Here is a 15289-nt window from a genome sequence, read left to right on the forward strand (position 1 = left end):
TCTTATACTTCCTTTTGAAAAAGATCAGGAAACACAGGGACTGTCAACTTCTGTAATAGCTTGACAAAAATTATAAGCACATAGTGCAAAAGGTTAATTGCCACACCTTCACTGGATATCACCCCAATTCTGCAGTGTAAACTACCCAACCTTGAGCGAGGCATTGCAAAGCCCTGCACATGCCTGCGCTACCCTGGCCTCTCAGACTCGTTTCTTGTCACTTTTCCCTACCTGCTGAATGCTGGGCAGACATTTTGAGTCCACTTGGGAGATAAGCCTTCATCCTCTAATTCTGCCTTTGCCCTTGTGTCTCCTGGCAAAGTTGTATTCTTCATTCCAGGCACAAAGCAAATGTCACCCTCTTTCAAATGCAGACACCAGTGATCCAGGCCAAAATTGCAATTCTTTCCTCTGTGCTCTCCACTGTACTCGCTCACTCATTCCAGAAATAACTCCCATTGGTGCTGGTGGAGTTCTCCAGGCTGAGCACTGTGGAGAATCACTTTGAAATCCCTCTTCAGCCAGCAGCTTCACCTAATGGCCTTCCCAGCCTAGGAAGCTGCCAGCCTTGGCTCTCTTCTGCTTTCCTGGCCTTTGCTCTCTACCACCCCCACCACTGCTAAGTGAATCCACGGGAGAGAATCTCCAAATTACTAATACAATCTACAATCCTTTGTACGTGATCTTACCAGCTCTCTCCCACCGTCTCCATTCCCAACTCCAGTCTCACCCCAAACAGCTCAGCCTGCTCTAGCCACACAGTCTTACGAAGAAACAAAGAGCTATGTGAAAACCGATTCCTTTCACTTTAACAACTGATCTCTTCTCATTTTAAATAAAGCATTGGTTCACTCCCTTTCCCCGCCAGTAGCACCCATTCTAGGGAAGCAGATTTGCAGGCAGCACCCCACCTCCGGGGCAAACCTTCTAGAGACTGAAACTACACTTGTATCTCTTTAAAACTGGCTTTTCTGAAAATGAAGCTGAGATGTGATAGATGCTGGATGACAGAAAAATTCTCTCATGCTGGTTCTGCAGTTTTCCTCTGAATTCTGATGCAAGCACTGGACTGAGATTTAAGAAAAGGAACTTGCACTATGGCTGCTGCTTTCTCACTGTATCCACTAAGTTGCTTATTCTTAGAGCCTTGGACACTTCCCTACTTTTTTTTTTTGCTAAGCAAGTCTAGGGTAGCTCTCAGATTCCTACCCCACCGGATTCCTCCCATCTCTCTCACAGCAGCTCCGCTCACTTCCACTGTTCCTAATCTCTGAGCAATCAGCAGCTGGAGATCAAATTCTGCCAAGGCTACGTTTGCTCTAGCCCCAGTTTCTTCCTTCTACTACTTCTAAATGTTAAGCAGATCATATTTTACAAGCAAAAACAGTTTTCTTAAGAGATTAAAGTCCTAAGGATTCTCTTAAACAAAATTATACAGAACCAATAACACTTCCACACTTCCTATATGCCAGGCACTCTTCTAAGCATTTTACATGAATTAACATTTAGACCTTACAATCGCCCTGTGGGGTGTGTACTATTACTTTCCCATTTTACAGAGCAGGAAATGCTCCCTCTTGGGGGGACCTAACTAGGACAGATGGTAGACCTGCTGAATTCTAAGACTACCTGTCCCTCAGCACCTCCCACAACCCACTCCAGTCCTTTCTTACATGGGTGCAAATTACCAACCTAAGCAGAAAAGCCATCTTTTGAACCCTTTCCAAAACTGGGGGAGAAAAGCTTGGAGACTGAGTTTCAAACGTCTCTCATACTTGCTACAAGCAAAAAAACTAAAATGTCAAAGTAATTATGCAGAGGTGATGTTAATACTGAAACGGGCTGTAGAGGAGACTTTCTCAGGATACAAACTGTACATAAAATCCCCTCAAAATTTAGAGTTAACTACATTAAGCTTCTTGACCATGAGTACTAATGTCTAATTACAGGATATAAAGCTAAAGATAAAATTATAACTCTAGTTCTTTCTTTGCATCTCAGGTTGTGATCAATACAAAATAAATTTGGTCCAAATTAGCACAACTTCGACTGCACTCTCAGTGGTCTGGCATTTGGTGCAAGGCTTGGGCCCAACTCACTATTCCCATAGAATCACTTCCTCCTCATCTGAATTCAAGTGGAAGATTCTCCTTAATATAGAATGAATAAGATGTGATTCAACAAATTAAGCAATCTAAAGTTCAATGCATGAGGGAAAAATTTAAGTCATCAACTGTTAAAGCAAACTCCAAAATGAAATTGTTTTAAAAGCTAGTCTCACTGTTGATTAATAGTGGAGCTGGCTCTTCTCATTTTCAAATTAAGATGAACAGGTGAAAACGAGTTACTTTTGGACAATGTGAATACCAAATTCAATCACCATTTGCTGGAGAACAAAAATTATCATTTGTTGGAAATGCTATTAGTAGCAGCAACCCCATTCCACAGACCAAAAGTATCGAGCAAACAGGTGGTATTCCCAAAATTTCAGTCTGTGGGCAGTAAAATGAAAAAGAGAACAAAATTCATTCACAGTGATGAGTGGTGGAGTGGGAACCCAGCATGAACAAGGACGGAGATTAACTAGGGGGAAATTTGTGATAAACCATGACTGTGGAGGTGCTAACCGGAGGCTGCCGCATTGGAAAATGCTGTGGCAGCATTTGGGGGTATAGTCCAGGCCATATAAGAAGATGAGAGAAAAGAAAAGAGGACAAAGGCCAACAGAAATGTGATAAGATAATCATATATCCTAAAAATGAAACTGGTTTCATGAAAAAGAATTGAGGAAAAACAAAACAAGGAGTGTTTCCTCCCAAGGAACAAGACACGGGCAGTAATATCACAGTAGTACAATTAGGATAACCCGCTGTTTCTAAAAGAATTAATGAGCCCAGTATAATGATAAGGCATCTCCCCCAGCATATGCTCCTCCCCTTAGCTGAAAACATGGTGCTCCCCCTCTTTCTCCACCCCTCCCCTTGGCATCTGGCTACCCCTACTTATCCTGCAGTGGCTCTCAGGGTAGACTCTGCCTCTTTCCCTGTGCTGCCTCCCTCTACCCTGCAAGACCCCGGGGAATTGCCCTGCTATAGGCCTTCATGCAACCCCAGCATTTGTCCTTACCCCAGCACTTGCTACACTGCATTGCAAATGTTCGCTCATCTGGCTTCTTAACTAAGGAAGGCAAAAGTTGATTCATTTGCATGCTATGATTTAAAGTGGCCTCACATTTCTCAGTACCATTACTTTATGGGGAGATAATATTTAAAATTATAAAGCCACAGCCATATGAGTTATAGGGGCTTCTGTATCAATCTGCGGACTTGTAAATTTTATGGGAAAACGGCAGTTCTTAAAAAGAAGAGACACTAAAGTGGTTTCGTGTTTATTTCTATTAGAGGAGACACTCTAGCCAATTTTTCTACTAAATTAGCTTTCTTTGCCATAATGGAGTCAATGTGATAACAACTGTCCCAAAGGCTGTACATTTTAAGTCACATAAAAAGCAAATGTGTGGGAATGAATATTCCATTTGATTTTTGGCATGCCGCACAATTCATTTGTTGTGATTTGTGCAATTTCTCCCAGACTGTGAAGTCCCATTTGAGAGAATCATACGGCAGAATATAGATTAGCAGATATGACATGGAAAACAAGAATTCTAGCTGGTTAGGGGTCTGTAGAGATAAATATCATTACCATCACAGACATTTCAAAGTCATCCAGAATAAAAAGATGAGTCAATTGTTAAAGGCTCAACCCAAAACACATTTGTAAACACGGTCTTGGCAAACTGAAGCCTAGTACAAAGCTTCTTGAGGACAGGGAATGCTGAAAAACTGAATTAATCACCTTTTAGGGCCAATGCAACCTTGGCTACAAATTAGAATAACTGAAGTGTGTTTGTTTTTAATAAAGTACTAATGGTCTAGGGATCCGACCATAGACCAATTAAATCAAAACTTCAAGGGGTAAAATCTAGGCTTTGGTATCTAAGAGGCCCCAGGAAGCTGTAACATATAACTCATGTGAAAACTATTCTTCCGCTTTCAATAGGTTTTCCCAGAACTAGAGATAGTATCAAGAAACATTTACTGAATATCTCTTATGTGCTAGGCACTGTTCTAGAAATGGGTATGTACTAACGCATTCAATACGCATAATAACCCCATAGCGTAGGTACTAATATACCATCCCACCAAATTTTACCAGTTAGAAAACAGGCTCCAACAGGTTAAATAATTTGCCCAATTTTCTATACCTAATTAATAGAGAAAATGGGATTCACACCTCAGCGGTCTGTCTTCCAAGTTAGCTCTCTCAATGACTCTATAATTCAAATATTGCCACTAAAGGGCATCTACAAGGGATCTAAATTGATGTCTCCATATCAAACTGGAAGTAGGAGGTAGGTGGCAACAGAGTGAGACATGAGAAGGATTTTGCTTACATATGCTATTAATACTAGAGTACATCAATGATAGCAAGAATTATATAATTTAAAATACTTCTGATTTATAAGCAATAATACTCTTATAGTAGATCTACTTTCCTAATTATACAGTTTAAACCCAAACAGGGACTTGAGGGCGGTTATGCAGAAATGCTTGTATTCTTGCCACTGGCTCCCAGCCAATGTTACCTACCGAAAGACATAGCACAAGAAATTGTCCCCACTCTCCTGTACCAAAAGTCTCTCTCCTTGTTCATTCTATCAGCATATAAACATGCTCTAGTATCTTTTTAAAAAATAAAATAAAAAACTTGCTTGTCCCCATGTTCTATTAGCCATTAACTCATTTCTTTGCTCTCCTTTACACAAAACTCCTCCAAAAAAGTCTCTATGTATACCACATTCAACTCTTCTCCAGTTCCTCCTTTATTAGTTTTGAAAAATTCTCAATCAAGATCTCTTCAAATATTACTCTGTTCTGTTTTCTCTTTTCCTTTTTTGGATTCCAATTACACACATGTTAGATCTTTGTACCACATCCCATAGAGCTCTTCGATTCTTTTCTCTGATTCAATTTGAACATTTTCATGACTTTCCAGTTATCATTTTTAAAACTTGGCGTGCAGCTGGCTCTACCTCTGTTTTTTTAGAGCAGTTTTAGATTCATAGCAAAATCAAGAGGAAAGTACAGAGATGTCCCAGGTGCCCCCTGCAGCCACCTCCATTATTAACATCCCCACCAGAGTGGTCTGTTTGTTACAAAAGAACCTACATTGACACATCAAAATTGCCCAAAGTACATAGTTTACATGTGGTTCCTTCATGGTGTTATACATTCTATGGGTTTAGACAAATATAGTATGACATGTATCTATCATTCAAATATCATACAGAGTATTTTCACTGCTCTAAAAATCCTCTGTGCTCTGCCAATTTATCTCTCCCTCCCTCCTATCCTTGGCAACCACTGTCTCCACAGTTTTGTCTTTTCCAGAATGTCATATAGTCAGAATCATATAAATTTCGGAATGGCTTCTTTCACTTAGTAATATTCATTTAAGTTTCCTCTATGTCTTTTTATGGCTTGATAGCCTATTTCTTTTTAGCACTGAGTAATAATCCATCGTCTAAATGTACCAGTTTATTTATTCATCACCTGCTAAAGGACATCCTGGTTGCTTCCAAATTGTGGTAATTATGAATAAAGCTGCTATAAGCATCCATATAAAGTTCTTTGTGTGGACATTAAGTTTTCAACTCCTTTAAAGACCAAAGAGTACAATTGCTAGATTGTATGGTAAAAATATGCTTAGTTAACTAATTTTTCAAATGAGTTTAATCTTTCATTAAACCCATCCATTACATCCTAAATTTTATTATTTCATTTTCTGGTTATAACATTTTTCACTTGTCTTTATAATTTCCAATTCTCTGAAAAAATTCTCAGTCTCATAATTCCTTGAATATACTAATAGTTATTTTAAAGTTTTTGTGCATTTTCTGAGTTCCCTGTGTTTCTATTCTTTTTTTCCCTTGGTTTTTGGACAAGTCTTATCTTTCCTTCTTCTCTTCCACATCTACACTCAATGCCTTCACAACCTCATCCAGTCCCATGTCTTTAAATGCTTCCTATATATGATAATAACTCCTGAATTGATATTTCCAGCTTGGATCTCTCCCCTTAACTTCAAATTCTTATATCCCACTGCCTACTAGGATCTACAGTTGACTGTCTCAGAAGTATTTCAAAGTTAATAATAAGGCAAAAATCAAACTCTCGTTTTTTATCACCTTCTCCTCTAGCTATCTTCCACACCTTGGTAAACAGCAATTCTATCTCATTCCTTGGACTGGAAACTTAGAAATCATCCGTATTTCCTTTCTTCCTTATACCCAACATCCAGTCCATCAGCAAATCCTTGGATCTACCTTCAAAATGTACCCAGGATGCAACGACCTTTCACCACCTTGGCTTCTACCACCAGATGACCCAAGCACCATCCCCTCTCACCTGTATTACTGCAATAACTTCCTAGCTTGTCTCTTCCTGCTTCTACTTTGGCTTCTCACAATCTGTTAACACAGTAGCCAGCATGATCTGGGTTTTAGGACTTATCATTCGCCCCTTTGTTCAAAACTTTCCATTGGCCTTTCTCCTCAACCAGTATAAAAAAAGCAAAAGTTTTTCAAATAGTTCATAGGGCCCTAAATGATCTTCCTCATTATCTCTCTGAGTTCATGTCATACTTCCTGTCACTCGCTTACTCCAGTCCAGCTATAGCGGCCTCCTTATTGTTCCTTTAACAAGTAAGAAGTTAGACACGCTCTCATTTCAGGACTTTGCATTTTCTGTTCCATCTGAAACATGCTTATCCCCTGGCAGCCATGTGACTCCTTTCCTCACTTCTTTTAGGTCTTTATTCAAATGTCACCTTCTCAAAGAGACTTCACATAACTAAGCAATAAAAAATAGCAACTCGAGGCTGTAGCCTCCCAGGGTTGGATTTTGTTTCTATTTTGGTGGGGAAAGAAAACAAACAAACAAAATGACCTTCTTTTAAAGACAGCGAATGGTAAAATTAGGATTGTATTTGAATTTAAACTTGAGTCTTTATTATTTCTAGTGTAAACAGAAATACCTGGAGCGCTTTTATTATCCTTATTAGAAATAAATCTGGTATTCATTGAGGAAAAAAATAGCAACATATCCCATCAATTCTTATCCCTTTTGGCCTGCTTTATTTTTCTCCATGGCAGTTATCACCAATTGGCATTAATTATGTGTTTTATTAATTTTGTTTAACAGTCTTCCCCTCATAAATTTTAAGCTCCACAAAAGCAAGAATTTGATCTGTTTTGCTCACTACTGAGAAATCAGGGCCTGGTTGGTGGTAGTTACTAAAATAACTGTTAAAGGAAGGAATAAATGAATAACGAACAACCAAGTAAACTGATTAATTTGTATCTGTCTGTCTTAAATGAACAGATGAAGACCAATATTGTGTAACACAAGTACACAATACCGAGGGTTCAGCTATAAGAGATCAGAATTACCAAGAAGCACAATGGAATAAATATCTTTAAGAGATCACCCAAATATTTCTTTTTAAAAAAATACATTCTGTAGCTAATGATCTACAGTCTCCTAGAAGAATTTTTTCCAATTTCTTCTTTTCATTGTCTTTAAACAGATAGAAACAATAAACGGCATCCAGCATGCTCAGCCTTCTAATGACTTGACTACCGCTCTTTTAAAATACCCCTGTCCCTTTAATTTTAAAATAAACTGTTTACATGCCCAAAGTTCAGATTATTAAGTGTTCTTGAACACATTAAGAAGTGCCTAAAGAACTAAAATCCTTGACTGTATTACAATATTTAATTAGGAAAAGAAAAGGATTCTGTAATTAAGGTACTTTACATGATGGAAATGAGAAATGAAGAGCTTAAAATGAAATAATTTGACAGACTCTGAAGAAGTCTTTCTGCTCACAACTTTTGATTGCCTGTGTTTTGCCTCTCTGAAAATTGAAGGCTGTTGCTAAATTCATTAACCACATATCTCACATACAGCCAACAAAAGTTTCAAACATAGAAAAGCAAACTAGAAGGGCAGTAATAGCCCCAAAAATGTTTTTTTTTAAAGACCTCGATTACAGGATTATAAAGAGTTCAGCCAACACTCTAGATTGCAAGTTCTATAAGGACAGAGATTTTTGTCTGTTTTTTTTGTTGTTGTTGTTGTTGTTTTTTTTCACTACTGTATCCCTGAAGCCTAGAATAGTACCTGATATGTTAGGTGCTCTTTTAAAAAGTTTCTTTGAAAGGTTAAATAATACCTGAAATACTGAGCACAATATAGGGCAAATCTACCTGTTTTGATTACCACCACCACTGAAAAACTATAACCTATAATGCATGGCTTCCTTTTGATTTGATTAGCATCCAAAAAGTATACTGGGTGGGGGTGGGGGTGGTGACAAGGACAAGCTTATAATGGAGAATATTATTATATCCTGCTGTTTGTTTCAATATAAAAACTTAGGTGACCTAAACATTGACCATAGTTCCTGGAATTCTGTCTCGTTAAATATTTGAGAAAACGCCCTTCCATTAAAAATATTAAGGAATTCCTTGTGTAGCCTGTTTTATTTCCCAATTTATTAAGGGTAAATAAGGTGTCCACTTTGGCTTTATTTGTATTTTCTTTTTCAGTCATCCTCTTGCCGAAAGGAACATTAATTCCATCTCCAAGGTGAGGCACCAAAGGCATGAAAAATCCAGACTCTGAACGGGCATACTTGAAGATCCTTACATTGAATACAGTGATGCATGCTGTAGTTGCCTACCAAATACCCCTTTCTCCTTTTTTCTTACCAGCAGAGTCCAGATTTTTTTCAGAATAGCAATATGCCCAACTTTAAAAAATAAAAAAGGAAAGAAACTTACATTCTCTAGATTTCGTTGCTACAAGGAACTGTCACACAACAGTTCTGAATTAGATGATGTTTAGGTGGAGTTCTAGTCAGGTGCATGTGTTTTACCTATCTCTTTCATCCTGTCTGGAACGTAGATGCAATACTAGAAGCAGAACAGTCATCTTAAGACTATGAAGAGACAGGTACACCCCAAGGAGAGTTGACAATAAGGGGAGAAAGGTCTGGATCCTAAGGGAACACCAACCCTGAAGCCACCACATCAGCTATGTACTGCTTACCTCACTTTTTCCTTCAGTGAGAAAAATAGAACCTCACTAGGTTAAAGCTATGGTTATTTAGGTTGTATTTTTTGATGTCAAATCAAACCCTCACTGATGAAGGTATTAGTAGGAGCTAGAGGATGTGAGGAAATAATAGCTTTTAATAGTTTTCCCTTGTCTACAGCCGTGCCACCCTGAACACGCCTAATCTTGTCTGATCTTGGAAGCTAAGTAGGGCCTGGTTAGTACTTGGATGGGAGACCACCTAGGAAGACCAGGTGCTGTAGGCTTTAAAAAAAAAATAGTGTTTTCCTAAACTTATTAACTCAGCATATTTATAAAAAAAATAAACTACATATTAATATCTGATTTCTCACATTTTAGCAAGGTTTTGAGAGACTAATTGTTGTCTCGTGCTAAGAGAAATTAAACTTTTAAGATGACACATCCTTTATTAAATAAAATTAACTAAAAAATCATACAAGGGCGGGGAAATTCAAGCACCACTAATAAAAACTATTAATTATACAATTTAACTATATTCCTTTTATCTTGGCAATTAACAAGGTAATTATTTGTATATAGATAATATTTCCAAAATATTTGCTACCATCAAAAAATACCTGAATCTCAAAAATTAAAATCCCTCTCAAAGCTTGCAAAAAAAACATTGACTTGCGGGTAGCTCCATAGTATAGTGCTTAGTATGTCTGCTTTACACGCAGAAGGTGCTGGGTTCATGCCCCAGGTGGAGCCACAGACCATACCCTGGATGTGCCAGGCTCTGGGTGTGCCAGGCCCCAGGGGTGCTGCTGTGAGTGTGTGGGAGGAGATTCTACGCCTTCAGAGATCCAGTTCTTAAGCGAAATGACAACATCCCTAAGTCAGTGGTGGAAGTGGGCGGGGCAGGGAGGGGAATTAAAGAGGGGGGAAAAAAAACATTGACTTGCAACTTGAAGACAATGTTTCCTACATCATGGTCAGCAAGTCATACCAACCTTATCTTTATCACAAATTTCAAGTTACTGCAGACAACACAATAAAACTTTACTAAACACTCAAAGATGTTCTTTAAATAACCCCTGGTCATTGTCAGGCTGGAGATCCTATGAGTCACAGTCCCATAGCTCTCTGGCTTTGGGGAGGCTATAGCTCATGTGCATCACATTCCTACAATGATCCCCCCACCCTGAGCAATGCACGGGGCTGAATATCACATCTGTCTTCACAAGCACTCTGCCAAATGCCAAGGAAGTCCTTGCACCACTGTCCTATCTGGCAAACTCCTACTGATCCTCAAAGACCCAGAACCAATGCCTCACCCTCTGTGAGAAGGCTGTCCCCTTTCATCACACCTTTACCACAGCATGCTCTATACGGCATTATAATGATCTTTTTAGGTACGTGTTGTTCTCTTATTTGGCTATAAACCATTCGTGAAGCCTATGCTTTCTTCATCTTTGCATCCCTAGAGTGTGTGAGAGACATGAAGAAATATTAATCAATGTTTGCTAAAAAACTAAGTGATTCAATGAATACATGATGGCATTTACTATTGCCAATATCATAGAAAATGCATCAAAATTTAAGTTATGACTCAGGGGGTATACTCAAAACTAAGATGACTTTAAATAGAATCCATAAAGGAAAACAAAGGGTTGTGTGGTCTCCATTTGGCCTAGAAACCTTTCAGTCCTGGATATCAAAGCCACTTACATATGAAAAGCACTTTAGCATTTGTTTGCACATATATTATCTGAGTAAGTGATAGCATCCAGATGGGGTGCATACTATATGGCAATGTGGTATACTAGAGATAACAGATCAGAAATCAGATGACCCAAGTTCAAGTCCAAGCCCAGCTATTTCCCAGATACCAGGCAGTAATTGCTTTTCTACCTACCTTGCGGGCTGCTGTGAGGATAAAAATTCTTTCCTGCTGCCCCCCTGAGACAGAGTCCAGTGTCTGACACCTAAGGGACATGCAGATGTCACTGAGTGAATGACCCAAAGAAGACCTAGTGTCTGGACTCAAAGACCAGGCCTTTTCCCAACATGCCCTGGCAGTCTCATAACACTTCTTTACAAAATACCACTTTTCTACAAGTTCAGTTTAAAAATATCGTTTACTGATTCTCTTCTCAGTACCATGTTTTCTTGAAAGACTATATGCCAGTTGTTGCACTTGCTTAGGTTTAAACTGACATTGATTTTAAAAAGAGGAGAAAAAACCCATAATCATTGTACAATTAACAGTTATGCTTACATAAAACTTGGTTGGAAATAGGGCATTCTTTGAGATACTTCATTTTTTTCTAGAACAAAACTACATTTCTTGTTAGTTCAGAGAGTCCAACCTAAAATGTTTAGCTAGAGAATCAAGATGGTATGTTCACAATTATGTCTAAAAATATAACTACATAATCTATATGTGTATTTCATGATGCAAATTAAAGCAGAATAATGGAGCCTGCATTTATTCCTATTCCTCAGATGTCTTTATACATCATATATATATTACAATTAATGCTTCTCTTAACAGGTGATCATCTCCTTCTGAAGTGGCAGCACCACCAGCAGCACCTTGCACTGGAAAATGCAAACTGATGATCCAAAGCTTACCAGTATCCATAAAGTAAATGTTTACATGCAAACAATAAATTTGCATACAATCATTCTTTGTATAGTTAAACACAAACATCTTCCCCCATATATAAGAGCACTATAAAGGATTTTAAGAAAGTATCTTTCAATTTTTTACCTTCTTCTTTTATTTTATGTTTTGCCATCTGCTGTGTGTGTGGGGGGGGGAGGGTCCATTTTTTAACTGTTTCTATGTTTTACCACATTGGAAAAGAACCTTCATACCCATCAGTAACCAAGGCACCTTTTCCAGTCATCTTCATGGTTAACAAGGAAAATGACAGGCAGCGAAGAAGGAAGAAAGGGCATATAGAAATAAGCAGAACTCAAGCTGAATGGAAATTAAACTTCTCTTGCAGATAGTACTCACAAATGCATCTTTCATTCAGGACCATACATTTACAAAAGCATAATTCGATTAACTGGAAATGTATATGGGGAATTATATTACAAATACCAATTTCACTTTGGTGTAAAATGCTGAAGAAAAATATTGCTACTGAATCACGGAGGAGGGGGAGGGATGAAATATCAGCACATTAATACAGAATATGCAATTTCTTCTCCAAGGAATATTAGGGTAGCATTATATTTTATGAGGATACAATTAGAATGTTAAGGAGTCACTGGGCACTGTCCAGTTGTAACCAGGTTGCAGATTGCTAACCTATTAGAGTTGCTGAAGATATTCTCCTTGGTGATAAAACAGTGTCCTATGTTAAAACTGATAATTTTTATCTATGATTGTCACCCAGTAAACTAGAGAGGCTATTGATTTAGGCTGGACATCCAAATACCCAAACAACAATAAATGGTGAATAAATTCAGTCATTAATATACGGCAAAGACAGATCAGCTTTATGAAGCCAATCAGCAACTGGTCTATGAAGTAGAAATAATTTATAAAACCTCTGGAACAAGTCTTTTTAACTTTCTTACCTTTACTGAATCTTCTCAGAAAAAAAGGTGAATAATACTTACTCTACAACTGTGAAAATAAATAAATATATTTAAAAAGAGAGCTTGGATACTATTGGGCAAAGTAGGACATGCAGGCTCTCAAATCACCAATAACCCAATATTTGAACTCACATGCAACTATATACCCAAGAATTAGGTCTCGACGGGTATAAACAAAGGCATTTTTCCTTCCCAAAGCATCAGAGATAGAAGCCATTTCATTTAGAAATTTTTCAAATATATGTGAGCTTAACACTTTATAGTACTTTAAAACTGGGAGGTATTCTTTTTTCATAAAGTCAAGTCACATAAGCAAGGGATGTACTTGCAACATAAAAACCATTCTTTTAGCTAATAAAGCAAGCTATCTTAGAATCATCTCTCTATTACATGGAAAAACTAGTGAACCTAATCAAGTGAGGTTATCAGAGTTTCTTTAATCGAATCTAGAGTCCCACCCACATTGTCTTCTCATCAATATTCCTGAAGGCTTCCTCTTCCCCAATTACAAATGACCAGATAACCCTGTGACTGATGGGTGGTACACGCAAGCTTATTTTCTACTGTTTGAAACAGAGTTAACATACCCAGGGAAGCGATTTCAATTACTGAATAAATGAAAAAGGGTTAAATGTGGAATTTAATAGAACAGAATTTAACAACATTCCCAACCTTGTTGGCAAGTAAACAAGCAATTTTTGAGGAAAATATGCTAGACAAGACAAATCTTATAAAATAATAAAGAGGCAGCATTCCATTTCAGAGTTATTTTTTTTTTAAAGTCCTGAGCAATATCTGGTATGCAGTGGCCCATTATTAAGGCAGGAACAAAGCAGAAAGGTCTCTACCCTCACATAGCCCCTCTGCAGATTCCCACCTCCAGACTTTGGCCCACATGTGGCCACCTCCAGCAAGCCTGCCTTTCTTGCCTCTTCTGATAAGTCAGTTTTACCACTTTCTTCATTACCAGGTTCTTGGTTCATCTACTTCAAGATGTCAGTCCCAATTTTCATAAACCTTTATTGAACTTTTAAAGTCATTAAATTTCCAAGGACTGAAATTTTCAAAAAAATATTTTCCAAGTTCTGAAAAAAAGAGGGGCTTATTGCTAATACATTTCCAGTTAATCGAATTTTGCTTTTGTAAATGTATGGTCCTGAATGAAAGATCTGTATGTGAGTACTATCGGCAAGGGAAGTTTAAGTTCATTTTATTAACACAGTAAAAGTTCTGAATCACGTCATTCTCTGCACTGAAAATAGGCATTATCATGCTTCAGCTGCGTTGGCCTGTTTATTAATGAGCCAATTCCCACATTGCACACAGGCACTTTACACTGCATTATGACACATGGCTAAGTATAATCACCAAGTGATGCATCTTATTTCCCAAACTGGGGTGTAAACTCCTTAAGAGAGAAACTACTCATAGTGCTTTCTTTGTAGTATCTCCTCAGAGCACCCTAAGTGAATATTTGCTGAAGGAAAGGCTAGATCCACCCCAAGATTGGTTTCCTGAAAAACAAAAAAACAAAAAACTTGGGACAAAAGGTTGCCTCCGCATCAAAACAATTTGTTGGTCTCTGGCAAATGCACTCTTAGAAATGAAATCTCTTAACATCCAGATTATTACTCCTTCTAGTAACTTCCAGTTTCTAAAATGGGTTCCTGGCCTTCTTTTATTACTGACTGAGAACTGAACACCTGGGTCGGTTCCAGCTCTGCTACCGCCTACCTACGTAAAAGTGATTTACTCAAGTTACATTTCTGTTCTTCAGCTTCCTCAGCTACAACATGCTTAAGCCTATTCTTCTATGAAAAGTTCCACAATTCTAAATTTAAAACATTTTAAGTGTAGTAATCTTCTAACAAAAGTACAACCTAAAGACAGTTTTGAAGCATTTAACACCAAAGTTCTAAGACTCCGATTCCAATGCAACATGTCTAACCTGATTCAATATGCTAAAGCAGTATTCACCTCACAATGTTGTTCTTAATAGTGAAGGTTAAATCAAGTATTGAATGTAAAGCATTGAGCTCAATGCCTGGCATTTAGTTAAGCACTCGATAAATATTAGCTATTGTTATTAATATTGAAACGAATATAATTGGAACTAATTCTATAGATTTTCATGAAAACCCATAATTTCGGTGTAAGTAAGTTTACAGAACTGAGTCTGTTTAGAAATTTCTTATTAAAAAGAAAAAAGGAATGATGTATTCACGTGGCCACCAACCGTCATATAATCAAGAGACAGCACAACCCAGCAACCCATAATTTCCATATTTAATTTTGTGTTATTCTCTCATCTCTTAGTTGAATCTTGTATCGTGATTAAAAAAAAAAGTAATCTGAATATAATTCAGACTGAAACCACCAACCAATAAAGTGAAAATTTGTTTATTCGTTCTATTAAAATGGTATGTTGATAGAGTAATTAAATTGTTCTTTCTTCTAACCTCATTTCCATCTTTGATACTTAATTTGTACTCAAAAAAGACTTCAGAACTGTTAAACTTTCAATTTTTTCT

At 37.6% G+C, this 15289-nt stretch overlaps 1 protein-coding gene and 1 pseudogene across 1 annotated transcript in view; one reads left to right on the top strand and one right to left on the bottom strand.

Annotated features, from left to right (window-relative positions):
* LOC105299391 (microtubule-associated serine/threonine-protein kinase 4-like) overlaps positions 1-15289 on the bottom strand; it is a 200682-nt gene that overhangs the window by 130524 nt on the left and 54869 nt on the right. The window lies entirely within an intron of this gene.
* On the top strand, positions 9332-9445 carry LOC111746306 (annotated as a pseudogene).

The sequence above is a fragment of the Pteropus vampyrus genome, unplaced genomic scaffold (assembly GCF_000151845.1).
Source record: "Pteropus vampyrus isolate Shadow unplaced genomic scaffold, Pvam_2.0 Scaffold182, whole genome shotgun sequence".
Lineage (NCBI taxonomy): Eukaryota > Metazoa > Chordata > Mammalia > Chiroptera > Pteropodidae > Pteropus > Pteropus vampyrus.